The sequence below is a fragment of the Periplaneta americana genome, chromosome 10, assembly GCF_040183065.1.
Source record: "Periplaneta americana isolate PAMFEO1 chromosome 10, P.americana_PAMFEO1_priV1, whole genome shotgun sequence".
NCBI lineage: Eukaryota > Metazoa > Arthropoda > Insecta > Blattodea > Blattidae > Periplaneta > Periplaneta americana.
In genome coordinates, this window is record NC_091126.1 from 45,215,540 (window position 1) to 45,231,325 (window position 15,786).

The following is a 15,786-nucleotide window of genomic DNA, read 5'->3' on the forward strand; positions in this document are numbered from 1 at the left end:
GTACTGTATGTGAAGACTATTCAAGATTATTCAAGACATCAGTGTCGACATTGGCGACCACTAGCTGTATTTGACTAACAGTTGATGAGACCACTGGCGATTCATTGCGAATGTTGTGATAGGAAAATCAGACGCCATGGGACCAGGAAAACCACATCTAATCTTATACAAGGTGCTAGAGAAGGCCAATTACAGCACTATAAGTAGCACTGTTACAGATGTCCCATGCGTCCTTTGGCCGGGGAAAAAAAATCTTCTCTTCGTTACTGACAGTGCTGCTTACACGATTAAAGCCGGCGAAACATTAGTAAGTTTCTATCCTGCTATGGCTCATGTCACCTGCCTTGCTCATCGCTTAGCAGAAGAAGTAAGAAACAATTTCCCTGGAATCAATGACACAATTTCTTCTATTAAGAAGATATTTTTGAAAGCTCCTATCTGCATTCAAATGTTTAGGTTGCTGTAACACTATTAAAGTTCTTTGGGAAAGAACATCATGAGGTATTTTATCGAAGATCTTTGATAAAAGATAGGATTTTGGGTATATTACACGACATAAAATCTTTATAAAATATTTAATCAAAGATAACCTAAAATTAGGAACAAAAGCTCACCTAAAACTTGTTCCACAACAGTTAACACGTGTTACGAGGATTTGTTGATACTAATATTTACGCCTAAAGTTTATGATATATTGATACTAATGTTTATGCATTAAGTTTAAAACACCATGGATGAAGGACAGTACTATGCTTTTTAGCTATAATTAGTTCAGTTATTACATAAACATTTTACTGGAAAAGAAACAGAAAAGGAAGCACCTGTGGGTTAAACCGTGGTTGCAAAAGGTGGTAAGAGAGGTATCAATCGGAACTTTTTAAAAGAGCTATAATGCGAGGACTTGAAAAGTTATACAAATTATTATAAAATATTATTATATAATAATATTATATTATACAAATTATTTATTTACAACATTAAATTTCCTTCACACTCCGGTATCAGAATTTTTGTGGTGGCAACAGTCCAGTTATATTTGCATTCCGCCATATTTGTTACAAGGTATAGAAATCTTTCATCAAAGATTACAAGATTCACTTACATTTTATAAACAATCTTTTATAAAAGAAAACCCATTACACTGTCATATATTTTATAAAAGATCTTTGTCAAAGAACTTTGATAGTGTAATAGCAGCCTTAGACAATTTGTTCCAGATCTACCTCTCCTTTCGGTACCTGTTCTAATACGTTGGGGTACCTGCCTGATGGTAGCTTTCTACTACCCCGATCACCGCGACAAAATCAAGGAGGTAGTATATACTAGAGATGAACAACGATCGAGAAAGCAAGACTAACAGCGCTCGCAAAGCCGAAAACCCGCACGACAATGTTGTATACGTCGCGTCGTTAACGTAAAGACTGGTTGTGAGTGTTTCGAGACGCCGAGATTGATCACTCCCGAAGACCCGAACGTCAAGCAGCCTTGAATCGCCACAGTTGTTTATACCTGACTGAACTTTTATCTATAAAGTATTCGGACTTTAAATTGCAGTAGAGCAGAAAATGGAATCCATTCGTCTCTTTCCTTCTCATGAATTTCACCATACGCGCTATCCTTTTCTCATCAGACGAGGTTGCCACATTTCCGTAAAATATATAATAATCGATAAAAACATGTGAATGTATAGTTACGTGCAGAATTTGAAGCTGCATCTGTTGGTGTTAATGAAAAATGTCTTAGATAGTAATTAAGGGTTAAAATGTCAGTATAATGAAAATTTACCCCACATGCAAAATCTTCGGTGCACGAAACATATCACGTCATAAATCATATATTAAATCCGCTAGAAATATTTTGTTTTTAATCTTGGTAAAGAAACATTCACTCTCCACGTACGTAATTTTAAACCTACTTTTGAATGATAACAAAATGCAGAAGTCTCTTTCTTTTCAGCCATAGTCAGAAATTTTTACATGAAAACACGAAAAACTCAGCCAGTGGAAGACTTTTTTTGGTGTTGACTGGTACAAGGGGTCAAAGCGGGAGAAATGTCCTTCGAAGATGGAAGTTATTTTTAAAACAAACCCCAAGTCTGTAGCTCATTTAGTTCTAGGATGATTTAGAAAAGGGTGGAGATCTGTTCTGTTTCGTTTTGACACGCCGTGTTAGCTCAAGGTTGCAGTTATCGTACAACATACACACATTCGGTAATCACGGAGTTATACATTTTAATCTTGAGACGGTCACGTGCATTGACGGTCATTAGTAACTTTTACAGTATCGACATACAAGTGAGGAGAGTTATTTTATGTGTGTGCGAGTGCGTGTGTGCGTGCTTAGAGTTTCTTAAAATAAAACTTGTGCAAGATAAAATAAGATATAGGCCTATAAGATGTCAGAGTATAAAATGGATTCTCAAATTAAGAAGAAACGTTCCATAAGTAAGCTTAGGGGGAAGGAACGCAGCATTGTTATGAACGTCCTGGACTATTTTTTTAAGACAATGAATGTGAGTAGCTCGGTTAGAAAAACTACTAAAGCGACAAGTTACTCTGAATGAACAATATATGCTGTAAAGAAGGAACCAAAACAGGGTCCTTTGCGAACTCTCTCCAAGAAAAAACAAAAAAGGAAGGACAAAAAAAAACCACGGACAAATTAAATATGATGCTATTGTACAGACTGGGGTACGTCCAGTGGTTCATTCTCTTTTATTTGCAAATATACCTCCGACACTGAACGTAATTCTGACAAGGGTAAGTGAAGACGATACTTTGCCACAATTTTCCAGAACTACTTTGTATCATTTCTTGCATGACATAGGCTTCCGGTACCTAAGAAGAGGTAATAAAGCTGCTTGCATCGAAACCAAGGAATTACTTGGAGGCATATATACTTACGGGTGATAAAACGTTTAAGAGCACAAAATAAACCTATAATTTACACAGATGAATCTTGGGTAAATGTCACTCTTGATTTAACTTTAATTTTTAGATATTAATGTGAAGTTGTGACGTTCCACTTAAGCCACTCTTGCGCGCAATGATAGCTGTGACGTTTCGCTTAAGCCACTCTTGCGCGCACTCTTCTGCAGTTGACGCCGCAACAACGCACTCCATAAGTGCTGTACTGCAATTTAAGGTCCGAATACTCTATACTTTGGCAACTGTTATGTATGTATAAACAACCAAGTAGCCTATTTGAAACACCATCTCTATCTTTCAGTGTATAATAATCCGTTTCCAAATCTTTATTTGATTACTAGGCCGTTATTAAAATGCTAGGAATTTTCTTCTCACATGTTTGAAATCAAATGTGCAAACTCAAATAAAAATATATTAACGTTACGTTTTATGTTTCTTAGAATTTCAAATTTATTTGAGAACTGTTTTTTTTTTCTATTTATATAACCATAGGTAATATCATATAATAGAACCAGAACATTTTGAGGACTAAGATACTGTTCTGTTTTGCCTTTTTGTCTCATTTAAATATTTATAATGTTATTTATTTCAATGATGTATGTTATTCAAAGTTACGAAATCTTTCCACGCCGACCAAATGCTATTTCGAGAATGATGAGCGAGACTCTAAGCGCACGAGAACGACGAGACTAGACTCGATAAACAAATGCAACGAACACAGCGAGCGAGAGCGGCAGTTCATCTCTAGTAATCTTCGACTCAAGTGAATCAACGTGCATTGCTGAAGATTACCCTTCATAGCAACAGCAACATCGCTCCCCTGACATTCTTAATGATGAACTTTCAGGATCTTCTAGTCGCAATTCAACGCCTGGAGTCTGCGTCCCTGCCACTGAAAGATGTTATTGCTGTCATCGAGACGGTGTAGAATGTCATAAATGAAATACCTGAATCTGTAGGCATCGAGACGGTATAGAATTTCATAAATGAAATACCTGAATCTGTAGGCACAGCATGAGCTAATAAATAAGTAAATATTCTGAAAAGATATCCTGGTTATGAAAAGATGGAAACAGTGAGTGCGGTTCTTCAGAAGAATGAGTTCACAGTAAACTTACCTTGGGGACACGAGCAATGGCATCTATGAAATATCCGCCAATGATATATTGCGCCGTAGAAAGATCCTTCTCGGCCTACAAAAATGTGCTATGAGCAGTGGCGATTTCTCTTAAGGAGCACAGGAGCAGTGCACCACCTCTTCAAATAACACACGTTTCTAAAGTTATATCAATGAGCTGCAGTAGACTATGTGAGCGACATAATTCTTTATTATAATACTATGTAAAAATAACACTGTATGACTGTGTACTGTTCTTGTTGACGCCTGGGACTTACGTTTCCCGCTCGACACTTGCGGCACACTGCTCCATTCGAGCATGCGCAGTAGTACTGTTTCACTGGCAGGCTTTGGAGCATGGTAGGGAGGTTTACAGTGTGCGTAGGAGGGGTTAGGAGCACTTTCAGATGTGTTCTCAAGCTCGTCCCATCATAAATGCTACAATGAATAGTGTGCAAAATCTGTTAAATGTGTAATTTTCTATAAGACCTTTACACGAAAAGATCAAAATAAAGAAGATGAGTAGACCTACACAAGAATTAAAATTATAAGTGACGAAGAACAGTAATAGAGAAGTGACTAGAAAATTCAACATTCGGACTTAAGAGAAATGCAATATGCGGCTGCAATATAAAAGACGCTCTATTTTGTTTTCCTTGCCTATTGTTCGACGGCGAACATTTATTGACAAAAATAAGTACGTTTTATGAATTTTATTTATTTTTCTGTTTGAATTTAGGACTGTGCGTAGTAATTTTGATTATCGTTCTGCAGATATGATTGATTTGAAGCACATGAATGAAGGAATTAAAAAACACGATTCTTCAGCTGCACACATCAACAATACTGTTAAATTAGCAGTGTTGGGTCAAACAAACATATAGACGCAATTAGATTCAATTGGACTGTTGAACTTCACAATGATAACAGATATGTGCGTGCGGTTTTGTGGAGCTTTGAGTTGGCTTTAAGAGGTCACGAAGACGAAAACTCATCTTTAAACGCTAGTATTTTTCTTGGCCTCATCAATTTCAGTTCTGAATTAGACCCACTCTTAAGGAACAAATGGAAAGAGGAACAGTGTTTAAAAGCACATCAAACACTATACAGAACGAAATCCTTCAAGCCATTTTGATGTATGCCATGATGAGATTTCAAAGAAATAAAGAAAGCTGCTGACTTTTTAGCAGTTAAGGCTGATGAGACGACACACGTATCGAATGCTTGTGAACGTGTGACCTGTGTTATAAAACGTAATATAGCGAAAACAATATTATTTACGGTGTGCTGCAATAGAAATTGAACACTTTACTTTGCTATTACTGAACCTACATAGGAACCTGATTAACTGCAATTTCTTGACTAACAAAATTATGTAAATCTATACCTACGTAGCATATGTTAATAGTTATGTAGTAGTTAGTACCTATAATAATAATAATAATAATAATAATAATAATAATAATAATAATAATAATAATAATAATCGTCATCATCACCATCATCATCATAATCACAATAAATATTTGTGCACCACCAGGATTATTTATCACCACACGCCACTGGCTATGAGACAACAAAAGAAAGAACAGCCATAATCAAAATGTCGAGTAAAGTAGCGAGTGGGACACACTTTATGTGAAAGAAAGAAAGGAAGAAAGAAAGAAAGATCGCCGATCTGTGCAGATTACGTCATTCCCACGTTGCCCTTACCAATTCCTAGCCGGTGTGGTGTACAAGAATCTATTCTGCGCTTGTAGTGTTCGAATAAATTTATATTTGGACATTACAAACACACTTAACAGAAGGAAATAAACACAGTTTTTGTCAGGCAACGATATGAAACAAAAGATGTGAAATAAATGAATGATGTGTATAAACAATCGACTGTTCTTTCATATATAAGTATAAAAATAAAGGGGTGCCATTTGAAATTTCAAAGTGGGGGTGGCTGGGGAGTGGTGTGAAATCCAGAATGCAATTGAGGGGTTAGGTGGAAGAAGGGCGTAACTCAGAAAACATAGTTTTGAGATAATCAACAAAAACTAACTATACCCTGCATCTCTTGCTGGAATATGACACTATTCATATATACTCGTATATATCTTGTAGGGTAATACGTTCTCTTGTGATTTCAATGAGTTCCATGGTTAATGTTTAAATATTTACGAGAACGAAGCATTCATATTTTTAAATTACGGCCTTCTTCCATAGGAGAGGGTTTAAAATACTGCAATACTGTTAAATTTTTTATATTTCTAATATTTCTATAGGAAAGGCTAGATATACGTCTATACTACAATAATGAAGATAATTACAATGTATGTTCTACAAATATATATAACTAAATTGTTATCACATTAAATAATTAATTAATTCCACTTATTTCACGTTACCATTTTAACTGAAAGTACCTCGAATATAGGCTTACAAACACTATACCACTTTAAGCGATCTAATAACCTAACATAAACAACATCTAGAATCTTGTGAGCCCTATTGGAGTGTTTGCCTCTCATATCTGTCATTACAGTATCACCTAGTTTCACTATATTTTATATAGTTATCACTCGTTTCTGAGATATTTTAAACAATGACAGAATAAAGGACTTGCATAAAAATTCTTCTCAGTCATGAATTTAGTAGGTTATTTTACGACGCTTTATCAACATCTTAGGTTATTTAGCGTCTGAATGAGGTGAAGGTGATAATGTCCGTGAAATGAGTCCGAGGTCCAGCACCGAAAGTTACCCAGCATTTTCTCATATTGGGTTGAGGGAAAACCCCGAAAAAAACCTCAACCAGGTAACTTGCCCCGATCGGGAATCGAACCCAGGCTACCTGGTTTCGCGGCCAGACGCGCTAGCTGTTACTCCACAGGTGCGGACCTCAGTCATGATACTTTATACTCAAGAACATTCTCGGTGCTGTGGTTTTACAGATGTTTGACGTTGTTTAATGGTCCTCCGTTCCGAATACTCCATAAGAAGTATCCTGTTGGTTATTGATTCCAGTTTCCCAAAATCCTCAATAGAAAATGGCTTGTTACTCTGTAGACATCTCATATTTCTTCGGCATCAACTGGCTTCAATATTTTGCTGCTAACCTGGCAGAAATATGGTCGCTCCTAAATGACTGACTGCTAGCCTGGATCTAACATTTTATAGCACTGCATACACCTATATTATTAGTACCTTATATTCATTCTCCATTGACAAAAATAAATAGCAATACTGTATTTCTATCACCATTTTTCCTCACCTACTTGTGTAAAGCTTTGCCGTAATTTCGTCGTCGCTTGCTAGATTATTCTTTCATAGTTTGTTAAACTGTTTCCGTTTTCTACTTTTCCGTATGTAATTCATTTTCACTGATACTTTCAACATCAGAAAGGTTATATTCGCTTCCATTAGACGAAAGATAGGATAGATCAGAACATTCGTCAGACAACGCGAACATCCTTGCAGTTACCTTCGCCAGTCTTCGAACCACAGTAGTGAGATGGAAGACGGACGCAATTCAGTAATATCTCTCTATTGCAATCTATTGGGAGTAGAGACATAACATTGTGGTGGTTGGTAGAAACGCCGCCAAAGAACGCATATAGCCATTTTACGGATAAACGCCGTAATTCGAATTACGCCCTTCTTCCAGCTAACCCCTCAATTAAGCCTGGTTTCAGACTTACCCCTCAATATCTAAATTGACGTATTTTTTGTTTAAATTTAATTCAATTTAAATAATTAGTTATTTAGACTGCGAAGTTTTGAAATGAAAGTCCTGTATATATTTTTCCATAAAAATTTTCCGCCTTGCAAATCGCTGCTTTCTTCGCCCTCTTACAACCTCAAGAGCCTCACATGTATTCTTCACTCAGTATTCTCATCACTTATCAGCTTATCAAACACAAGTCGCAAGCCGTCTAAGCTTTGATGATTGTGTTAGTACAGACTAAAAAAAAAACGCTATTGTCACGTTTGTTTTGTCACGAGAGTACTGAATATGAAATAAGCGCTGGCGAATATCATATTTTGAGAACTTTACTAATCTGATCTAAATTCTCACAACACTAGGCCTATTAGATCAACATGAGATAATGAAAGCCTTTCATTTTAAAATAATATTATTGTTGTGGTTGAGGAAAACATTATAACAATCATGTTATATGATTCGTGATTTCTCTCCTTTCTTATATCTGTGGACTCCTCACTTCATAGTTTTCATAACGCATTCACAGTCACAGCTCAATCAGCACCCGTACTAAAACTTTGTTACTGAAACAAAAGCTGATCTGATACAGCAGGTACTGTACAGCCCTGTCGCGCTCCCCTTGAAGCCGATTCACTCCCTCCAGGTAGGGGAATAAGAACTGCACATCGCACAGACACAACTGCACAGTGAGCAGGGTTTTGGCATGCCTGCTATAGACAAAAGACTTCTCAAACTGCAGTTGCATTCAACTGAATTGAAAGACGTGGGAAATGGGAGGAGAAATTTAAAAGGTACATGAAAACGCATCCTTGCAAAGGGAGTCCGGGGCTGAGAGAAACTAAGTATGTGAGCTCCAAGCCTGTTGACTACTTGTCTCATTCCGGGTTACGCCCCTTCACACTGCAGTTGTTTCTGCTCAGCAATATATTGTTGTAGCGCAGACGCTTCTAACTGGCAGAGTAGGAAAGAAAGGAGACAAACTATATGCAACAAGTTTCTAAGGGCCTCAATTTAAATGGCCCTATCAAAGACAGATCATAGTTGCAGCGATGGAAGTAGGGAAATAAGTTAGAACTTTAACGATTAAGTACACATACTGTATTTTCGATCGTACCGTTCGACATTATTCACACAAGTTATCTTGATCCGATTAAGTTATGGAGAAAATGTTATTTACAGAACAACTATCCACTTTATAGGTTTGATCCTATTAATGTAATACGAAATTAACACATCTTTTCCATGCCCAAGACACTCTATATCGTCTATTAAGTTCTCTCTGGGATGTATATCAACACAAGAGCTTCAGTTGCGGCTCCTTGCATTGGAGGAGGTTTGTTGTTTGGCTTAATATTAATAATAGGTTTACACTTGAGGAAATTAGGAGGAATCAGACAACCAAAAGCCTACTCATTAAAAATCGAAAGCTTAGGTGTTACGTTCCCATTGAGACTTGTCTCTGTTAATTATGTGACTCAAATTCTCGAGCCATCTTCCAATAAGCAAATATACAACATACTGTTTACATACGATGAACGAGTAATGGAAAAGAGAAAAATTCTCTCCGGCGCCGGGATTTGAACCCGGGTTTTCAGCTCTATGTGCTGGAACTTAAAACTGAGACGATTCTTCCGACGCCGGCGTGGAATCCGGTGTGGCTTAGTGGATAAAGCGTCAGCACATAGAGCTGAAAACCCGGGTTCAAATCCGGGCGCCGGAGAGAATTTTTCTCTGTTCCATTACTCTTTCATCGTATGATGACGCAGAATATCTGCATGGAAATATCATATGTACTTCGGTACATTATAATAATATATACTGTTTACATGCTTAAACTAAGATGATCAGATTTTTTTTAGTTCAAAGTGGGACACCATCCCAATCATAGACGATCAACCAACACGACTTACATAAAGGTGATTTTTTTTCAGTACAGGTACTTCTTACTTCATAATGACCTTAAGTTACAAATATATAATAACAAATTAGGACAAACTCAGGTTTTTACTCACTACCAGGCTTAGGGACCGGGATGGCCTAAGGCTGCAGTAAGGTTTGTAACGGTTCGACTATATGTGACGTCAGTGTATTAAAACCACCCCGACTCTCTATCAGGACAAACGGATCAAGTACGAAGTTGGAACTGTGCCATCACAGGTACTACAACACAACACACAGCAGTGAATTTTTTATTTGTTATTTCGTACACATTTCTCAACTAGAGCATCCTATTACAGCGTTCCATTATTGTTTAATATGGTGAAGTGTAATTACGACAACAGAATGGCAAGGTAAAATGTTCAACTAGGGTAAATTTAAATTTACATTGGAGAAATACAAAAGTGAGATTCTTTACACAAATGACGGAAAAATTGTTTGTAGAGTATGTAAGATTGAACTAAAAGTGAAAACAACACAAGCCATAGAAACCAGTAAGTTGTACAGGAAATCTGTCGAACAAAAATCAATCGACGAGGTTCCTACAACGTTATGTTATGTTTTATTTAACGACGCTCGCAACTGCAGAGGTTATATCAGCGTCGCCGGATGTGCCGGAATTTTGTCCCACGGGAGTTCTTTTACATGCCAGTAAATCTACTGACATGAGCCTGTCGCATTTAAGCACACTTAAATGCCATCGACCTGGCCCGGGATCGAACCCGCAACCTTGGGCATAGAAGGCCAGCGCCCTACCAACTCGCCAACCAGGTCGACTCCTACAACGTCCTACAAGGTGATCATGTTATTTAGATCTTAGTTGTTGTTCTCTTTTATATGGTGTCATTTTGTAGCGTAGAAATGACCAATCTGATACTGTATATAGGTCTAGATGTGATCATGGGTTTAAGTCACCCACAGCATGAGCGAAGTTTTACGTCTGTACTTTAAGTGATCTATGATTTTTGAGAAAATTGTTTCTTGTAGTCGGCTTTCAGATTTTATATATTTTGTAATACTGATATATGTGAATCCAGAACTGCATATAGAGTGTTAGTTGGGAGGCCGGAGAGAAAAAGACCTTTGAGGAGGCCGAGACGTAGATGGGAAGATAATATTAAAATGGATTTGAGGGAGGTGGAATATGAGGATAGAGACTGGATTGATCTTGCAAAGGATAGGGATCGATAGAGGGCTTATGTGAGAGCGGAAATGAACTTCCGGGTTCCTTAATAGCCATAAGTAAGTAAATACTGATATGTTTTTAATTGCGTGTCTATAGATTTTTTGGTTATTTAACGACGCTGTATGAACTACGAGGTTATTTAGCGTCGATGGGATTGCTGATACTCAGATGAGGTCCAGGATTTGCCATACATTACCTGACATTTGCCTTATGGTTGGGGAAACCTCGGAAAAAACTCAACTAGGCAATCGGCCAAAGCGGGCATCGAACCCGCACCCGAGCGCAACTCCGGATTGGCAGGCAAGCGCCTTAGCCGATTCAGCTACTCCGGTGGCTATACATATTCTACAGCAGCGGTCATCAGCACAGTGCATCCTCGGGCTAGAGTCTCTTACCCGCGGATAAGAGACTGCACTATGGTGCATCCGTGGCTGCTAGCGGGTAAGTAAACTGTCTCGCTCTTCCTGTTGCACAACGGGGCATATTACGATGCACTCCTTACCCGTTAGCCATTTCAGCGACTGCTGACGACCACTGCTCCGTAGGTTTTGTGCGACTGTGTAATAAAAAGAAAGTGCTGTACAAATGGCGACTATTTAAGCAACAAATATTTCGTTTTCCGTAAAAATAAAAGTTCAGTATTAATTATATCCATTGTGACGGGGTCGTGTATAGTTCCTTGGGTAGCTCAGTCGCTAGAGCATTCATGAGCTAAGCGAAGGGTCGCGGGATCGATACCCGGCCCCGGAACAATTGTTCGTCGAAATTATTCAAACCTGCTTTACAGGGAGCTACTACCTTTTTTTTAATACTTTACACTTGCGCTACATTAGGAATTGCAGCCCGAAAGAGCAGAAGCTCGTGCTCGGGTGCAGTTCAGATCAGTTATACAAAATATATCACAAAATTAAGAGAGTTCATTGAGCACAATAACATTAATAAATGGTAAAATAATACAGCATGTAATAATAGGGTCTATATACAAATAGAAAATACAAAAGTACATACATATTAGAGCACCAATTTTTAACTTAATTAGCTTAAACAATTAAATAATTAATCTGATTTGTTTCTTAAATCTATGTGTGTTAAGTGTACTTAGCTCAGGGTACCTGAAAGCAAGATTTGCATAATTATATCAATTTATTATAAAACTTCGAAAATTTAACCAGATAAAAAATTCCTTAATAAGGAGAACATTTTTCGATTAAACTTCATCCCGAAACTTTTCGCCATTACATAAAGCAACAATTTGAGACAGCACACTATAGCAAACGAGATGACGCAACTAAGGGATTATTCGGAAATGAAAGAAATCTTCATTTCCTTTACAAAAATATAATTTTGCATTACTGGTATGTTGCGACGAACTCTTCGACGAAAATGACTTTACTGTATTTTTTTCAAAGGAAATGCCCTTGTTAGTGACATTCTGAAAACAGACAGAAGTAATGTTAACTTAAGACGGTATTAACTTAAAAGACGTTCTATTAAGTCTACAAATTATGATAATACCGAGGATCGAGGATTTATAACATTTGTATGTTTTTTATAACATGATTAGGGGCTGTAGTCTTCAGATCTTTTAAAAGCAAGTCACGTTGAGAGCAGTATGAAGACTATGTTCCACGAGGCAACGGAATCACGTTGACGGGGATGTTATGTATAGGCTTATTACGTGCAAGATATTTCTTTTGATTGAAATACGCGTTTCATTTCTGTATGACGCAGTTATTCAAATAGTAAATTGCAATAGTCTGCTTTGATTGCTAGATATATACTTTTCATTGTGAAGTATTCTAATCAGTGTTATATTCTACATTGTGGAGAGTATGAACGCTAAAATTAACAAATTAAACAGTCATAATCGGTGTTTCAGTGGCTAACACGCTTTCTAAAGCTGGGAGGGGGGGGGCAATGTCATATATTTAGATGCCATTAGATTCCATAACAGGAATTTCCTTTTTAAAATTTGTATACAGGCCCATCTTTACATCTCTGTAAAGCTCCCAAAAGCATTCGTTTGTGTAATGTGTGGTTTGTCTGTTAGAGCTCTGTGCAATTTGAGGGGGTGGGGAGAGCACTGTACAAGTTAGGGGGCGAGGGACCTCACCCGCAAGCCTACTCTCCTTACAAGTCACAACAGCTAGAGACAGCAGTTTATACAGTATCTACCAAAAAATAATAAAATTGGGTACTGTTTTTGCTCATTTAGAACTTTGTGGTAACACCTCTTATTGCTATAACAACAGCCACCTTGTCAGGCATGCTCTCCATTAGTTTGTTTAGGATATCTACTGGAATACGTCGCCATTCCTCTTGCAACATGGCACTCAGTTGGACAATGGAAGTTGGCCCCATGTTTCGGCGGCTACTATGCAGTGGTATGCAGACAATAATGTTCACCTGTTGGATTGGCCTGCACAGAGTCCTGATCTCAATCCTATTGAGCACCTTTGGGACGAATTGAACTGGCGATTGAGGTCTCGACAGATGAGGCCAACTTCCATTGTCCAACTGAATGCCATGTTGTAAGAGAAATGGCGACGCATTCCAGTGGATATCCTACACAAACTATACCTGGTAAGGTTTATCTTGTCTCAGTAGCAATAAAACCAAGTCCCTTCAAATGAGGGTGGAGATTATAGGAGGGTTGTAAATTCTCAGGATTCCTTTCAAAACCTTGTTATTGTACAGGCTACCGGAACTCTGTTTCTTGAAAGACAAGCTCAGTGACGGAACTACACAGTACGAAGAGAAAATTTTGTTATTTTATTTTGCGCTACAGAATGTATCAACTAGTCCCTTCCGCCACTGGATGGATGGACGGCATCGCTCCACTCCTTCATCGCCATAACAATACAGACGAAGTAAAACATATCTCCTTTCTCGCTCTTTGCACAGTGAGACAAGATACATCACACAGACTTTAGTGCAGAGCATGCCTGACAGGGTGGCTACTGTTATAGCAAGAAGAGGTGTACCACGAGGTTCTAAAGGGGCAACAACAGTGCCCAATTTCTTTTTGGTAGATAGTGTATCTTCTTGGCGTGTGCAACGTCTCTCTTGTTGGTTGGAAGGAAAGTGAAATTGGACGAAAGGAAAACTCTAAATATATGGAATGTTTTAAATATATTGACATCTAAACTGAGGAGAATGTATACTAAAACGGACATTGTCGGTAATGGAAAGCATATGTTTGCGTTGTTTTTGATGAATTTAATAGTTGATAAACATAAAATTAATTTATTTTACCAGCGAAATAACACTGGACAGGACAGTGGACGATGAAGAAGACTTCGAGAGAGGCGAAGGATGTCATAATATTATTCAAGTCAAGAGTGTGGTGCTAGTTCTGGTGATGGAAATACTAAGCCCTGAAGAGAAGCTAGCAGTTCTAGTGGTTATGAACCATCCCAAAAAAGAAAACAAATGTTAACAGCATTATAACAAAATATTCCGAAGAAACCCTTCAACGAATTCAAGATGATTACCACAAAATACCGAGAGGTGACATCTTATGCTGCCTTGTTGCAAAGACACCCATCTATAAAAAGTAAGTTAAATATTAAAGTAATATTTGAGTATGAGGAAAAAAGAAAAGAAGTGAGAAATGTTTTCGAGGGAATAAAGTAATTAAGGACAAAGCTATAAAAGATTTTGTTATATCCCAATTTGACAAGTAGAGAAATGAAGGAAAATGTGTGCATTAAAGGAATCTGCCGTATTGGGCTATGCAAAAAGCAAACGAAATAGGAAACACCAATTTCAAATGCTCTACAACTTTCATTAAACATCTCAAGAAGGAAAACAGAATTTCTCGTAGACATATAACTTCTTTTACGACATCCAAAGACATAAAACGAAGAACAAGAAATTCATTAATGTGGGGACCGTTTTATAAGGGAAGTGAACCAGAAAATTGTGGATCTGCAAATACAGCCACAGTGTATTTGGAATTGCAACAAAAGTGGATTAAATTATGAACTAACGTCCGGGTGTACATTGTCCAGAAAAGGAGAGCAATCAACAGCTGTACAAGACAAAGTCATACACATTTGCTTAGATAGCAAAATGATTGCGGCAGTAATATATACTATACATATAATTATATATACAGGTGAACCTTAAGTAATATCATTAATTTCTGGGGGTTATTCTTTGAGATATTTCAAACATTTAAAACAATTTTGTCCGTTTTTCTTCCTTTTCCAGATAAAAATTGTTTTATATTGAACATTTCATAGCGTTTTTTGGGAAAGACATTTATTTAATTCTCATTATGCTCAGTCAATTTAAGAGAACAGTAGGCCTATATTATGATAATAAATTATTGAAAGAATTTTGGTTTTGTACAGAAATTTGATCTGCAACTTTTCTTCTGGAAAGGAATTTTAAAAAGTTGAGATATTCCATAATAAAAAGTGTTTCATACAAGTACGAATTTGGCAGTATTTTAAGTACGTAAAAAATGTGCTGAATGATATACAGAGACAAATAGTTTTCATCACGTATCAATGGAAAATAACAGCAGCATATAATGCATCAGTCTTCTTGCTATTTAAGTCCCATTGCGTCCGAAATGTAATTTGTTGTCGACAATTATTTTCGGGAGCTTCCTCACGGTACTGCAGCTCTTCCCCCGTCTTGATAACGTCGCTCATCAAAAACCCGAGTCACACGGGGATAGTTTACAGGAGTCAAGTGCTCGAAGCCTGTAAACTTGATGCTGTATTTGTGACCACACGGAGACATTAAACTTGAAACCATGCTTGAAAAAAAGCGCGCGCTGAATGTTGTATTCGTAGTGGTGTTTGAATTCTTGTATTCTGTTATAGTTAATAAAAATCAATAGTAATATTCTTGAAAACAAGGAAAAGAGAACATGGGTTAAGAAATGGATTCGT

The 15,786-nt window shown here is 37.4% G+C and overlaps 1 protein-coding gene across 6 annotated transcripts in view; it reads right to left on the reverse strand.

The window, feature by feature from the left end:
- dome (cytokine receptor domeless) overlaps positions 1-15,786 on the reverse strand; it is an 888,032-nt gene that overhangs the window by 380,689 nt on the left and 491,557 nt on the right. The gene's annotated exons all lie outside the window — the stretch shown is intronic.